This window comes from Lemur catta, chromosome 10, assembly GCF_020740605.2.
Source record: "Lemur catta isolate mLemCat1 chromosome 10, mLemCat1.pri, whole genome shotgun sequence".
Classification (NCBI taxonomy): Eukaryota; Metazoa; Chordata; class Mammalia; order Primates; family Lemuridae; genus Lemur; species Lemur catta.
In genome coordinates, this window is record NC_059137.1 from 16,271,934 (window position 1) to 16,286,795 (window position 14,862).

Consider the following 14,862-nt stretch of genomic DNA (forward strand, 5'->3'; position numbering starts at 1 on the left):
AATGGCATCTAACATCTATCAAAGTCTTATACTACTCTACTGAAATTCTAAATCCTTATATAGATTATCATATTCAATTCTCACAATGACCCCAACAGATAGGCATTTTGTCCCCATTCTGTAGATGAGCAAATTGAGTCTCAGGAATGTTAGTTGACCTGCCATTGTCACTTAGCTTAAAAGTGGCAGAACCAGGATTTAAAATAGAGCTCTCTAATTCCAAAATCAGTGCTCTTAACTGCCACTGTGGTAGAAAGTGTTGGAAAGACTAATGGAATTTGAGTCAAACATTTGGGTACAAGACATACTATAGCCTGCTATGTTCTGAGGAATTTACTTAAGCTCTTTGAGCCTCTGTCTTCTCATCTGTTCTTTATAATTTGTTCTCTTCTCTCTCTTCTTTTGTATTTATAATGATCCAATATCCAGATAATAACAACATTTTCTATTAAGAACCTTTAGTGTCCAATGGAGGGAAAAGGATAAAGCATAAATTCGTTTGCATGAAACAAGCATGCTTTTCTAAGCTCCTACCCACCTTTCCAGCTTTTTGCATAACTCTTCGAGCTTCAAGCACTCAAGATTTCAGGCACACTAGCAAACTTTAACCTTGTGCACTCTCTTAGCTTTGTGCTTTTCTCTCTGCTCTGAATAGCATTTTCTACCTGGAGAAATTATGTCTAATTTTCAAATCAGAGCCCAAGTTACCACCCCCAGCCCCCATCCCTTTCACTCCCTGGCCCCTCCAGAACTAATACATCCTTCCTCTGGCTCCTTAACAGCTTAGTTCATATCTTTATCACCATATTCCCCTGTTTAAACACATGCTACTTTTAGAATGTGAATTCCTTGAGAGCAAGGGGCATATGTTATTTATTAAATTTTTATCTACAACATTTAACGCAGTGACTTGCATGTTAAAAAAAAGTAAAGGTAGTACCTACTACGTGCAAGATGCAATTTATGCTAGGTGCTGTAACATAGGGCTTGACTGTCTTCTTTATTGAATGAACAAATGTACAAAATTAGAAAGACCAGGCTTCCTACCTCCACATCTATTAGCATTTTATGAAATGTGATGCATTCCATTTGCTGGAAAACTACAGCCCTTATCACTTTCATTTGGATATAGAGATGTACTTTCACGTTCAGAGAGCAGGAGATAAAATCAGGTGCCCTGTCATTATTACAACCACTGTCATTATGGTTATGATGATGAATATGAGATTATTATTATTTTTATTATCTTTGGCAAATGAGTTTTCTTTCTTTTCCCCAGAGCTTCCAGGAACGTTTCTTATGTGTTTCCAGCTGCCCCGTCTTGTTTTGACACTTCTGTCAGAAGACTGAACAGAGATGGGAGAGGGGAAGGGGCTGCAGAGGCTGACCTTGGACTTGAGCTGGCCTGCTGACTGCAGACTGCCCTGAGGCTGCCGCCGCGGCTGTGCCTCTCCCTCCAGCCGCACTCAAGGCCGCCATTGATCAGCTCACTGAATGCTTTACAGCTACAGCTTTGGACAGGCCATTGAAGAAATTGATTGCAGTCAATTCCCAGCAGATTGAGCCACATCGACTTGTCTCCTGGTCCCACCAATGAGAACCTCGATTCCCCTTTTTAATTACCCCAGGATGCGTTCTGCATATCGGGCCAGGGCACAGGTTTATGAAAGAGAGAGAAAGAGAAAAGGAAAATGTGGGGGCTGAGTTAAAACAGCCTTCCCCAGAGTGGGGTGCTTTCTTCACTTGTGCCAGAAAACTGGGTCACATTTGTTCATTATGAATTTAATATGTGGATTATTAGAAAATTTGATTACAGAATCAAGAATCAAGTTGAGTTCAAGACCCAACTCAGCCAACTAATTTGGTAATTTTGGCAAGTTATTCTGTGTAGCTGGGACTCGGTTTCACATCTGTAAATGAGAAGACTGCTAAGGTAACCTTAATAACTACAAACATGTGTAAATATGAATAAAGCCATCACTGCTACCACCACTATGCTGAGGACAAAGACGGTGATAAGTGCTAACGTTTATTGAGCATTGAGAGGTGCTAAGCACCATGATAAATGCTTTACATGGATAATTTCCTTCTTAATAAGTTAAGAAATATCACCCTATGATACAATACAGAGAAATATTTTTGTGGACATGGAGGCTAAGAAGATTAGGCTACTGTTCACATTTATAATAGTGAGGACCAAACCCAAGTTTCTCTGGGCTTAGGGCCCCTGTTCTATAGTTCCTCAATGCGAAATATCAGATAGCTTACAAACCGTGTTTACATAAATTCCCTTGATTTCATGTTCAGCCTTGAAGCTGTATATATGCATAGTAGGAGATGCACTTGATACAGGCATCATGGGGTGACAGTCCTGTGGTTAAAATGGTCCAATTCTATTTCTCTTTTCAGCACAAAGGGAAGCTCTATTTACCCAGTATTTACATATCTGAGTCTTTGCTTTGAAAACGAACTGGAAGTTTGAAATGATAGTTGTCTTTACCTTATGTATTACTCTTATCAAGGCTTCAAGAGCATGCGGTGACTGATTCTCACGGTGTGAGCAGCAGACTACCTGCGTTGACAGCACCTGGAGGACTTGTTCAAAAACACATTCCTGGCCCCCCTCCGGCACTATTGAATCAGAATTCCTCAGGAAGGGGCCCAAGACATTGCATTTTAATAAGGGTCCCTGCAATTCCTGGGAACACTAGTGTTTGAGGACCACTGTGACTGAGAATCATGTTTATCCAGAGCTCAAATGCAAGGCAGCACCTCTCCCTCACCTACCCTACAGGCCCTGCATGCCACAACCTTCACAGAAGGTTTGGCTCTGTTTCTCACATCTTTTGGGGTCTGAACTCTTGGTTGTCTACCCATCAGCCATCTTCCCACACTCTCCCCCCTCTTTCCTTGCTTCCTTGAACACAACACCCAGTTTTATTCAGGGGAATGACTCAGTCCTAGAGGATGAATTGTGATGGTTCTAAGCCATCGGGCCATCTCCATTCTTTTTTTCCAGTGATTGGCTAGAGGTGAGAATGTAACCTAATTCTGGCTAATCTTTTGGGGGAACTCCTGGAGAAACATTTTCATTTCTCATAAAAGATAAATATACATAAGGGCAAGGTCTTTTGTTCTGTTCCTTCCCTTCATACTTTGGACACAGACTTGTGAGTCTGTGATGTTTGGAAGTACCATAGCTATCTTGCAACCACTAGGTAACATATGAGAGGCCAATGAGAGGCTGATATGGTGAGGGTGACAGAGCAAAAATACAAAAGCCCTGTGTCCTTGAAGGCGAGCTTAGAGCCACTCAACCAATCCTGAGGTCAAATGACTCTGATTTAACTGCATGAATAATAAATGCTCTTTGGGTTAAGCCACTGTTAGTCAAGATCGGTCATTGCAACCAAAAACACCTTAACTTTCTCTTTAGCCCATCCTGCCCTTAAGCATTTCTTCCCTTCAAAATCAATATAGAAAAGTCATGTTGAAGCTTCATTAACTCAGTGTGCTACCTATCACATGAGAGTTAGATGAAGAGGAATTAACATGGCCATTTGACTCTGCGGCCAAATATCAGATGTCATAACTAATCTTTGGCAGATTCTATATTGCAGTAAACTGATGGTGGGATTCTCTAACCAGAATTTGTCCTATAGATCACAGGTCTTGAAACGATGGCCCACAGGCCAAATCTAGCCCACTGTCTGTTTTTGTAAATTTCATTGGAACACAGCCACACTCATTCCTTTACATATTACATAATATTAATATATGCTTGCTTTTATGCTGTAATGGCAGAGTTGAGTAGTTGTCACAGACACCAAATGGCTCAAAAAGCCTAAAATATTCACTATCTGGGCCCATTACAATTTTTTTTTTCTAATCCTTGACATAGATAATCCAGTTTTTGGCCAAAGAGAAAATCTTATGTTTTAGGTACCAGATGGGAAGGGGAACACAAGTCATTTCTTTGGCAGAATTTAAATTCAGACTTGTACTCTCATCTCAGCAGAAAGGCAACCCACCTCACCCCAGGTGTAAACAGAAGGAGCAATAGTGAGCACCAGTATTTCTTCACATAAATCTTCCCCAGCCTTTCAACAGGCAGAAGGGCAGAGAATAGCACAACACAAACTTGGATGCAAACCAGAGAAGTGGAACAACCCTTGGGAGACATGGACACCATCAAGAGAGAAGCTGGATCAGTTACTGAGATTCAGAAGAGAAAGGTAACTCAAGAGAAGTGATGAGATTTGGGGAATCAGGGATGTAGGGTCAGGTAGACCAGCCTAATTTTGATGGACTACAGCTGTGGAATTAGTGTTGCCCTTTAACCTTGCTCTTAAAGGACTCCCTAGGGCCATCCTGGCATACAAATAGCTGCTGAGAGATAACTGAGTAGCTATGGAGGAATCACACTTCTGTGTAGCACGAGGGAGACTACTTGAGCCCCATTTTCTTGTCTTTAGTCACCAGATAATCTCCTTAGCTACAGAAGGATTATGTAAGCACCCAGATAAATATCTTGTTTTAGGCAAAACGGCACCCAAAACATATCTTGTTTTGGTCTTTAAAAGGGCATTTACAGCCAAGAGAGTTGCAGGTAAGGCCTGGCTTGTAAGCTTGGGCACAGCTGCACCTCTGAGCCTATTTTCTGGTCTGTAAAATGCTGCATAGAGGATAGTGATAAAAATATAGAGGTGTGTGCACATTATATTCAGAAACACATGCAAAAAATGCTTCCTAAATTATAAATTGCTCTGCAAGTGCGAAGTGTCGCTGTTATTATTAAACAAAACTATATCCTGATAGGCCTGCAGTTGAGCTGGCCATGAAAGGTCCCCTAAAATAGCTGTCTAAATTAACCTGTGGAATGGGGATAATTCATGACTCTCTTTAAGATGTTGGAGAATGCCTGCCAAAATGGGCTCTTTCTGCTTCGTGTAATTGACACTGAGGAGATCCTTGTGACAGTAACTAGCCACCTGCTTCAACTTACTCCAAAAATTGCTCCTTGTCAGAGATAATACAACAATACCATCTGCATGGAAGTGTATGCCCACTTTTCTGGTTGTTAGGAGAATGTGCACGCAGCTTGGTTCTAATAGCTGCAACATACAGATCAAATTTAATACAGAGATAGAGATGGTCTAAGGCCACAAATGCATCCATGGGTACTAGAGTGTGGATAGCATCACTATCTGGAAAACTGGAAACTACACTAAGACCACAAACCAGTTAAAGGGATAAGTAAGGGCCACCATGCAGGTGTTCTTGGCAGAGGCTACACGTTCAGGCAGCCCATGGTAACGTGTCCAGGGAAGTCAGCTCAGAGACATGGAAACAGGCACTGTCCAGATCACAGAGGTCCAAGAGGCAGTGAGACAAGAATAGTGAGAAGAGTTGGGAATCTTTGACTCTTGGGCATAAACAGTTTACTCTGTGCCTGATTTGGGTCTCATTGTCTCTCTAAAGATATTGTCTGAAATATTTCAAAATTCATAATCATGCATGTAAGCTGCTGGGCTCTGAATTAAACACAGTCTTTAATATAATACACTTATATGATGTACCTAAAGTAGTCAGACTCATAGAATCAAATGGTGGTTTCCCGGGACTCAGAGGAGGAGAAGCGAGGAGTTACCAATGGATGGGCACGAAGCTTCAGTCAGGCAAGATGGATAAGCTCTAGAGATCTGCTTGTGCCTAAACTCAACAATAACATATTGTTCACTTACACATTTTTAAGAATACAGATTTCACATCAACTGTTCTCTCTACAATAAAATAAAAAATAAATGAAATAAGTGTTGAACGTGAAGAGTGTTAGCTTATCCCACCTCTTTTTGCTTTTTAACACATTGATAGCCTGTTTGTATTTTTAGTACCAATCCTACTTTTCCAATTGTCAAGTGTCGTGATGTTTATTCAGATTCATAGATTTTCTCTGTTGGAGCTTAGCACATGGCCAGGCCCATCCAACCTTGAATTTGTAGGTAATCTTATGTGAAAACTCCCCAAGAATGAGAACAAATGATCTACAGCTGAAGGCAACCGTGTGGCTACGCCTCACACATGTATGTTGAGCTAAAGAATTCAGGCACAAAAGAATGCACACTGAGTGATTACATTTATATGAAGTACAAAACATCAAAGTAACACGTCATTGGACATCACAGCAGTGGTTACCCTCAGAGAAGCAGTGACAACAAGGGATCAGGAGAGGGGTTTTGGGGGTACTGTTCATGTTATCTTTCTTGATTTCAGTGCATGCATGTATCCAGTTTATAAAAATCCATCAAGTCTTACATTTATGAAATTTCCACTTTTCTGTGCATGCTGTATTTACATAAAAAGTTTTAAAAAATGAATAAGGAGCCAGGGATATCAGACAAGCAAGCTCCTGAGCAACACAGCTACAAACTAGCTGAACATCTTGGGCCAGTCATTTTATCTGGCTGAGTCTTGGATGCCTCGTCTATAAAAAAAGGTGAATGATTCTTGCCTCACAGAGTCACCGTGCACATTACATTGAAAGGAAAGACTACGTGGAAAGTACTTAGCACAGTGCCTGGTACACAGCAGACACCCAATGCCTGGTTGCAGTTACAGATACATGGTCCTTATACTGTCCAAGCTGACACAATTTCAGACGAGATGGTCTGATGTTGAGTGTAGTCTCACGTCTATCGGGAGACACACACTCGCTGTGCACTGAGGGGGCATCCATAGTGTGCAATGAAAGCAGAGAAGAGATAAGGAATAGCACAAGACTAGAAAGTAGAGCTGCAAAAGCTCATTGTGGGAGAGATAGTGGAGGTTTAGCAAGCCCAGAAGTTGAATTTTATTCTGTAGGTGGAAGTTACTGAAGACTTGTTATTTTAACAGAAAAGTCACTTGGAGTTGAGTCTCAGCCAGATTAATCTTCTAGAAAGTTAAAACAGATTTAAACAGACAAGACCTGGAGATGACCCTTACCTTATAGACAGCGTGTCGGGTCTGCAGAAGTCAGGATTTGATCATGTTATTCTTATTGCTATTATTGATATTGTAAGCACCTGTTGAGTGCCAGATGTTTAATGGCATTCTCTCATCCCATCCTTACTCACAGTGTATCCATTCACCAGGTTCTTACTCAGTGCTAGGCACTCTTCTAAGCGTTTTATACATATTAATGCATTTAATCCCTGCAACAGCCTTGTGAGGTAGGCACCATTGTTATCTTCAGTTTATAAATGAGGAAACTGCAGCAAAGAGAGGTTAAATTGCTTATCTAAGGCCACAGGGCTATCAAGTAGCAGAGCTGGGATTCAAACCCTGCAGCTTCACTCTGGTGCCCATTTCCATACTTATTATGTATGGGTGTCTTAGGTACTATTATGCCCACACTCTTATGAACTAACTGAAACACCAGTCAAATCACTTACTCAAAGTCACAAAGAGGGTGAGACACTAGTTCACATGGTGATAAGGCTCATGCTCTTCATCCTTCTCCTATCTGCTAAGGGCGGTAGTTTCTAATCATGGCTGAGAACAAATGAAACATCAGTCAGATGTTTTAAGGATGAAAAGAACAGTAATAAAATAATGCTCATTTATCTAGCACTTACGTGCAGGAAATTTACGTGGTATATGTGTTTACAGGTGTTGTGTGTGTTTGCATGTGTTAATTATCCCTTATAGCAATCTTATAAGGAAGTTGCGTTTTTATTACTGTTTCACAAAGGAAGAAGCTGAGTCTTAACGAAGTCACAAAACTAATAGATAAGAGATCCAAAATTAGATCTTATGCAGCCCAACACAAAAACAGGCTCTTACCACTCCACTCAACTGCCTCTCAGCCATAAGGGAGCTGATTCCAGGATCTGATTTCTCCTCCCAACACCCCCAACGCCAGTGAATTCTGCACTTATTGACCTCCCGGGGCAGTTTTAAAAGCATTCCAAGTCTGAACCCCTGCGAGGAATTCTCAGCTAACCTTTGCAGCATAAGCTGTAGCAGCAAATTCCTTGCTAGGTTAGTAGAAAGCCTCAGGCCCCAGAAGAGCAGGTGCTTGCCTGACCCAACTATCACCTGCATCTGATATATCTCATTAGCCTGGGGGAGAAATGCAGTCTGGTGTGTTCCTTCTCCCAGATGCAGCCTGGTGCAGCAGAAGGAAGAGACAAGGGCCTGCTTGTGAAGGAGCCAGAGCTAGCTGCTCTCCTGAGAGCATGGGGAAGGCATGGCTCCCCCTTCCCACATGACCCATGAATGCATGGGGCTCTAGTATGATGGACAGAGAGTCAGCAGCCCAGCAATGTGGCCATGGCCAGCCCTGGGCTTAGAGGAAACAGCTTCCTCCATGGCAGCAGGTAAGAGGAGTTAAAACCCTCCCTTTCCATGAATGTTTCAACTTCTAATCCCATCTTGGGGTCTAAAATCTCCCCCATATAATCAAGTCTTTGTGTAAAGCTTGTATCATTCAAGGTTCAAGCACAGAAGTAGCAGAAGCAGACTAGAAGCAGAGCCAGTACTACACATATACACACACGTGCACACACACACACCCTCTATTTCTCTATCTGTAAGGCTGGCCAGCAGACTGGAAACTCTAGGGTAGAAACTATAGTCCACCAGTGGGATTTCTTCTTTTTCAGAAAATCCTCAATCTCCCTATTAAGGTCCTCAATTGATTGCATGAGACCCAGATTATGGAGGATTACTTCCTTTGAAAGCAACTGACTGTATATGTTACCCACCTCTACAAAATACCTTCATAGAAGCACCTATATTAGTGTTTAGTGTTTAACTGCATAACTGAGTAATACAGCCTAGCCACACTGGCACATAAAACTTGGCACATAAAGCGTTATACTCTTCATGGTATAATGGAAAGGCCACGAGGATAAAGGTTATGGCTCTAACTTTCTGCACTCTTGGTGTCTTAGTCTGTTCCTGCTGTTATAACAAAAATACCTTAGATAACATAAATTGATTACTCACAGTTCTAGAGCTGGGAAGTCCAAGATCAAGGTTGCTGCAGATTCAGTAGCTGGCGAGTATCCATTCCCCATAGATGGCATCTTCTTGCAGAGTCCTCACATGGCAGAAAGTTGACGGAGCTCTTCCAATACTCTTCTGTAAGGACACTAATCCCATCCGTGAGGGTGGAGTCCTCATGACTTAATCGCTTCCCAAAGCCTCTAACTCTTGATACTATTACACTGGGCATTAGGTTCCAACATATAAAATTGGGGGAGGGGGGAACACCAGCATGCAGATCATAGTACTTGGGAAGTCCTTTTTCTCTTTCGTGGGAAACTCAATGTGACAGTCTGTAGAATATGTGGAGTGAAGAAAGTGAAAAATGGGAGTTGCCTTTAGATATCAGAAAGTGTGTCTTATGGGAGGAATACCTAGGCTTGTTAGACGGAATTCCAGAGGACAGAACCAGGACCACTGGTGGAAGAAGTAATGTGAATTTAGACTTAATTAAGGTAGTTTGTCTCACAATGAGATGCCACCATAAGAGGGGATGCCTTATAATGATCTCCTTGCTTCAGAAGAAGTTGAAACAGTGTTTGAAGAGAATTTATTTGAAGGAGAACAATGTAGAAGGCATCACATTTTTGAGACAAACTCAAATCGCCTTTTAGTGTGATTTTTCTTCACCACTAGAAAGGCTTGTCTTCTCTCCCTTTTTTCCCCCCCGAACCCTCTCTGCCCTCGAAGTTTATCTACTTATTGTTGCAACATAAAATGTAAACAAATCCTGGAAAAATCATACTCATTAGCACCTATCAAATGCATTCACTAGGTTTATTCATGAGATTAACTGTCTATACCAGGGTCCTCTCTTAAACCAACTTAGATACTCTCATCCAGAAAGGCACTGAAAGATGAAGCACAGTAACATTTTTTGATCTGGTGCTTTGTCTGGTACAGCACACACCAATGACTGCTGTATGCAAAACATGGCGTTTTAAGATCCAGCATGAACTCCATAAAGTCTCTGGCCTCAGGCAGCATGCTAAGACCAAAATGCATGGCAACCTGTGTATTGTAAGAAGTCCATGGGAGCGTGGCATAGGGAGAGATTAATTATGATGATAAGAAATTACATTTTTATGGATGGGGAATTTTAGCTGAGGTTGAAGATGAAACTGCCCTGGACAGATGGATGTTCTGGAGAAAGGCATCACAGGTGCTCAGTGCAAGTTGGTGGCATTAGGGGGCAAGGAGTTTTGTGGAGCTGAATTTGTAAACAGTGAGAGAGAAAGATATTGTAAGGGCCATGGTAATAATGATGATGTGGGTCTTGTAAAATTGGAAAAGAAAGTGAGGTCCAAAACAAAGAGATTGAAAGGGAAAATAGTGACAACTTCTACTTTTAAAAAATTACCAAGAGACAGACTTTTTATTAGGTTTTTCCTTGCTACCTTTACAAGCCTCCTATCTGAAGGTGTCATGGGGAGTTGCCACGTGGCCAAAAGACCACTGTCTTCATCTCAGAGCCTTGGTTTCCCAATCTGCAAGATGTGTATGACATTCCCTGTTCTGCAGGATTGCATGAATGCTGCTTTGCAAGGTGTCAATGACTATGCAAACACTTATGAGTATACACTGGGACAGATCGTGTTGGTCCTGGGGGAGTTGATGGCAGCTTGAGACCAAGTCCAAAATCAGCTAAATTTTGCCATTAAAACAGAGGCAGCAGAGTTGACATGGAGCCTGGTGACAGAGACATCCACCTTGTGGCCATGAAAGCCATGTGCTGGTTGTCTGTGGAGCATGTCAGCTGCTCAGATTGTTCAGTGTGAAATTTAATTTGGGCTCCTGGGTGAGCAGGGAGGAGGGCGTGAAAGATATGACACTGGTTAATTTCATGTTTTGCAGGCCCAACAAACCCAAATGTACGTTTCTCGGTGAAAACTGAGAACCTGCAGGCCACTGCATGCAACGATATACAGTCCAGGGGGAAAATGAGGATAGGGAGACAGAGAAAAAAACATAAAGAATATATCATTTCCTGAAATCAAATAAACTCCAAAACCTTCCATTTCAATGGGTTAGATTGACAGGGTTAGATAAAGAGAGAAAGGCAAAGGAGGGCTTCTTTTAACTCTTGCCAGTGCTTTTACACATAACTGCATACACCCCTAAGCTTGGCATTCAGAGCTTCTAGCCTCTGCCCTAATCATCTTTCCATGGTCAGATCTGGTCTTATCTTGGTCTTACTCAAAGTTTTTCAGTGCCTCCCTGTACATGATGGCATATAACCCAAACTCGTTAAAAAAAGGCCCCTGCATGAATGCTCCCCATGTCCTGCATTGTGTCCTTCAGCCCTCATTGCCATCCAGCCTCCTCTCCACCAGCAACAATGGGTGATGGGTTCCCAAATCTGCTGGATCTCCCACATCTCTCTGTCTTTGTATGTGAAGTTCCTTCTGCCTAGAATTCCCTCTACTTTGATTTTCTCCTGAGTTTCAGGGAAACTCAGGAGTTTAGAGAACAGCTAGGAGCCAAGACTTTGACATCTAGCAGACCTGATACTGGCTTTTTGATATACTGAATACTGGCTTCCCACATACTACATACAATCCTTGACATGTTACTCAGCTTCTCTGCTACTTTTCGGTTGCCTCCTCTGTCTAAAGGAGAGACTATTTCCTACTGTTCTGGTTGTTATGGGGATTCAGTACAGGAAAGTACTTGGCAAATGACTTATTTTTATTATTAATTTAGCTCAAATATTTCTTTCTCTATGATGTCTCCCTTAATCCTCACATGAAGACTTAGGTATTGTTGCCATGAATGATTCAAATGCACTTTGAATATGCACCAATCTCTGCAATCACTGTGTTGTGTATTGTACCTGAAAGTCACTTGTGTGTCTCCCCCCACCCACCTTTAGACTGTGTGTCTGGCAGGGTGCATGGATCAAGTTTGCTCATTTCTATGTCCCCAGTGTTTAGCCAAAAGTGCAACACAAAAATTGGCGCTCGATACACGGGTGAATTAATGAGTGGCAAAATGATTGAATGATCATGTGCATGAATCACCCTTCGAGGCTCAGATCAAGCACCAGCTCTCCTGTGAAGTTTTCTCTGACCCTATCAGTAGAACGAGATGTCCCCTCTTCTGTCACGTCTCTTTGCCAAAACCCTCACCACACCATGATCACACTGTGAGTGCCACCCAGGAGGCTCCATGTCTTATTCGTTTCCATTGAGCCATCAGCACAGGACCCACCTGGAACATAGTAAAAGCTCAGTATATGTTCTTCTTAATCTTCATCGTCATTCTTCCCTCCTCTTTATTGTCACAATCCTCAGGGCATGTAATGTTTGGGATATTTTCAGGGTCAGGACGGGCGAAGGGCATGCTACATGCAGGGGCAGCCATGTGGCTGGGTTTGGTGCCCAAACCACGTATACAAATGCAGACTGTGGCAGGAGCCTCTGGAAGACTGTCCATGGCTGCCACAGAAAATCAATACTCAGGAGAAGCTGTGAAAAAAATAAGAACAAAAAGACCTTTACACATGAGCAAGCGGTTGTGTTTCAGCTCACGAGCAATACCTTGGACCATTTGGGTTCTGCTTAGGAAGCTATCAATTGATTGAGAGTTTTGGAACAAAGAAAATCTTTGAAACCATTCCAGATAAACAAAGCAGGAGTTAAAAATAATTGCTGGATTGCTGCGTGTATATTTGGAACTTTTTGTAGAATGTGTTCATACATGAGGGAAAATAAGCATAATACAAATTTAGTGTGCATTTATTATCTGTCAGGCACTGCTCTAACTACACTATCATGTGTTAACTCACTTAGTATGCACCATGGCCTTATAAGGTAGGGATTATTATTCCCACTTTAAAAATGAGACTCAGGCAGAGTGAGTAACTTGTTCAAGGTCCCATGGCTAGTGCATGGCAGACCTGGATTTGTACCTGGGCAACAGACTCCAGAACTGATGTTCTCAGTGGGTATTAGGGATAACCCAGAGACACGTGTATGTGGTGTGATTTTTAAAAACATATTCAGTGGGCATTTACTGAGCACCCACTATTTGTCATGCCCTGTGCTGGGTTAATGAGATGATAACAGAATGAGTAGGACACAGCCTTCCTTTCAAGAATCTTATAAGCTGGTGAAAAAGAAGGTAGATCTAAACAGCAATTAAGGAATTTGGTTCAGTTTGATAAACTCTTTTTGCCATTGATTCTGTGACAAATACTTTGCCAGGCCCTGGGAAAGTAAAAATGGGTAGGACATGGTCCAGACTTTCAAGATAAATGGTGTCAGGCCATGGTAATTTTTATAATAAACACACCAAATGCCCACATGCACATTTGACGCTGAATTCCTCACAATATAAACCTAAAGCCCAGTGTGTTGATCCCATTGCATATTACCCCACCCTCTCACTCCTGTGTTTTATCCCGGAGAAGCAATGTCCTTCCGAATGTGGATTGTGGTCCTCAGTGTTTGCTCTGCAGTGGTGGGAATTATTCCAAGCTTCAACTCACTGAACCTGCCTTATCCTTGTGAGGTTAACCAGGCTGCTCTTGGTTATTGTGTCTGCTATTCCCAACTTCCCCTTCTAGATAAAACTGCCCCTCTCACAGTGCCCTACTGTTTTGGATAGATGTACTCCCTAGTTGGACCAGGCATAGTCACCTGGTATCAGAAGGGAACATGCATATTCACCTGATATCAATTCATTGGCTGGTAGTGAAGCATGAAATGGCTTGTCCTGGGAAGGTGAGCTGAATCCATCAGATTTCTTCTATGACACCTGGAACTGGAAGGGTAGAAAGAATTTGGCTAGTTGAGAGCAGTCAGAGAAACAGATTAATCAGGTTAATAGAGGAGAACTTGACTGCTCCTCAGAAGTTTAAGTTGTCTGCACCACTGCATCGTCTGCCATCTTGAAGCTGGGACAGTCAACAGTCCCTGGGCTTCCCATTGTGGGTCCTTGAAGAAAGTCCCCAAACTTGAATGAGGTCCAGTAGTTCCGTCTTCCTGGAAATCAGAATTGATAGACTAGCTCACTCCTCTTCTAGTTCTAGTGGGTGGGAACAAATCAACAAAAGCAAATGATAGACTCCTCCCTGGTAAGATTTGTTAGTCACTTGTTCAAACACACACTTCATGCCTTCTCCCTCTGCCCCAACCCTCACACCCCACGCCATGCTCTCTGTTGAATGGGGGCTGATGATTTCGAAGAGTGCCTAATCTGGCAGGAGGTTCACTCTCATAAAAACAGCAAAGGCATTTTTGAGAGGGCTGTGTAAGAGTCAAATTAAAAAAAAAAAAAAGTCTCTTGAGCATCCACTGTGGACTATGGATACAGAGAGAAAATCAGTGTCCTGGAGAAGTTTAGAATCTAGGGTGCCATGAGCTTGGGTGCCGGAGGCACCAGGTCCCAGCAGGCAGAGAGAGTAAAATACCTTGGCCTGGGGAGGGAGGAAAGAGGTGCATGCTCATGTCATGGTGTTGATCAAGAAAAACTCTGGAGGAGGTGACAAATGAGCTAAGTCTTTAAAGACAAGAAGGGGTTCTCAGAGCAAAGGAAGGGAAGGAAAAGGGGCCAGGGAATTCCTAGAGATGGGGATGAGTGATTGGCATATGCAATGATTTGAACTTACAAGAGAGCATGGCCATTCCGATGGCAGCTGAGATAAGGCGACAAAGATGGCAGAAGAGTGCTAAGGGAAACTTGGTGTCCCCTTGAGGAGGCTGTCTTTTCCTGAGCCCTATGGAAGGAAGGCTGATTTTAAGCAGGACATTGGCTGGCAAGTTTGGTGATATTGTGGAGCCTGGATCAGGGGTGAACACCACACAGCAGGGACACTGGCAAAGCTCTGGA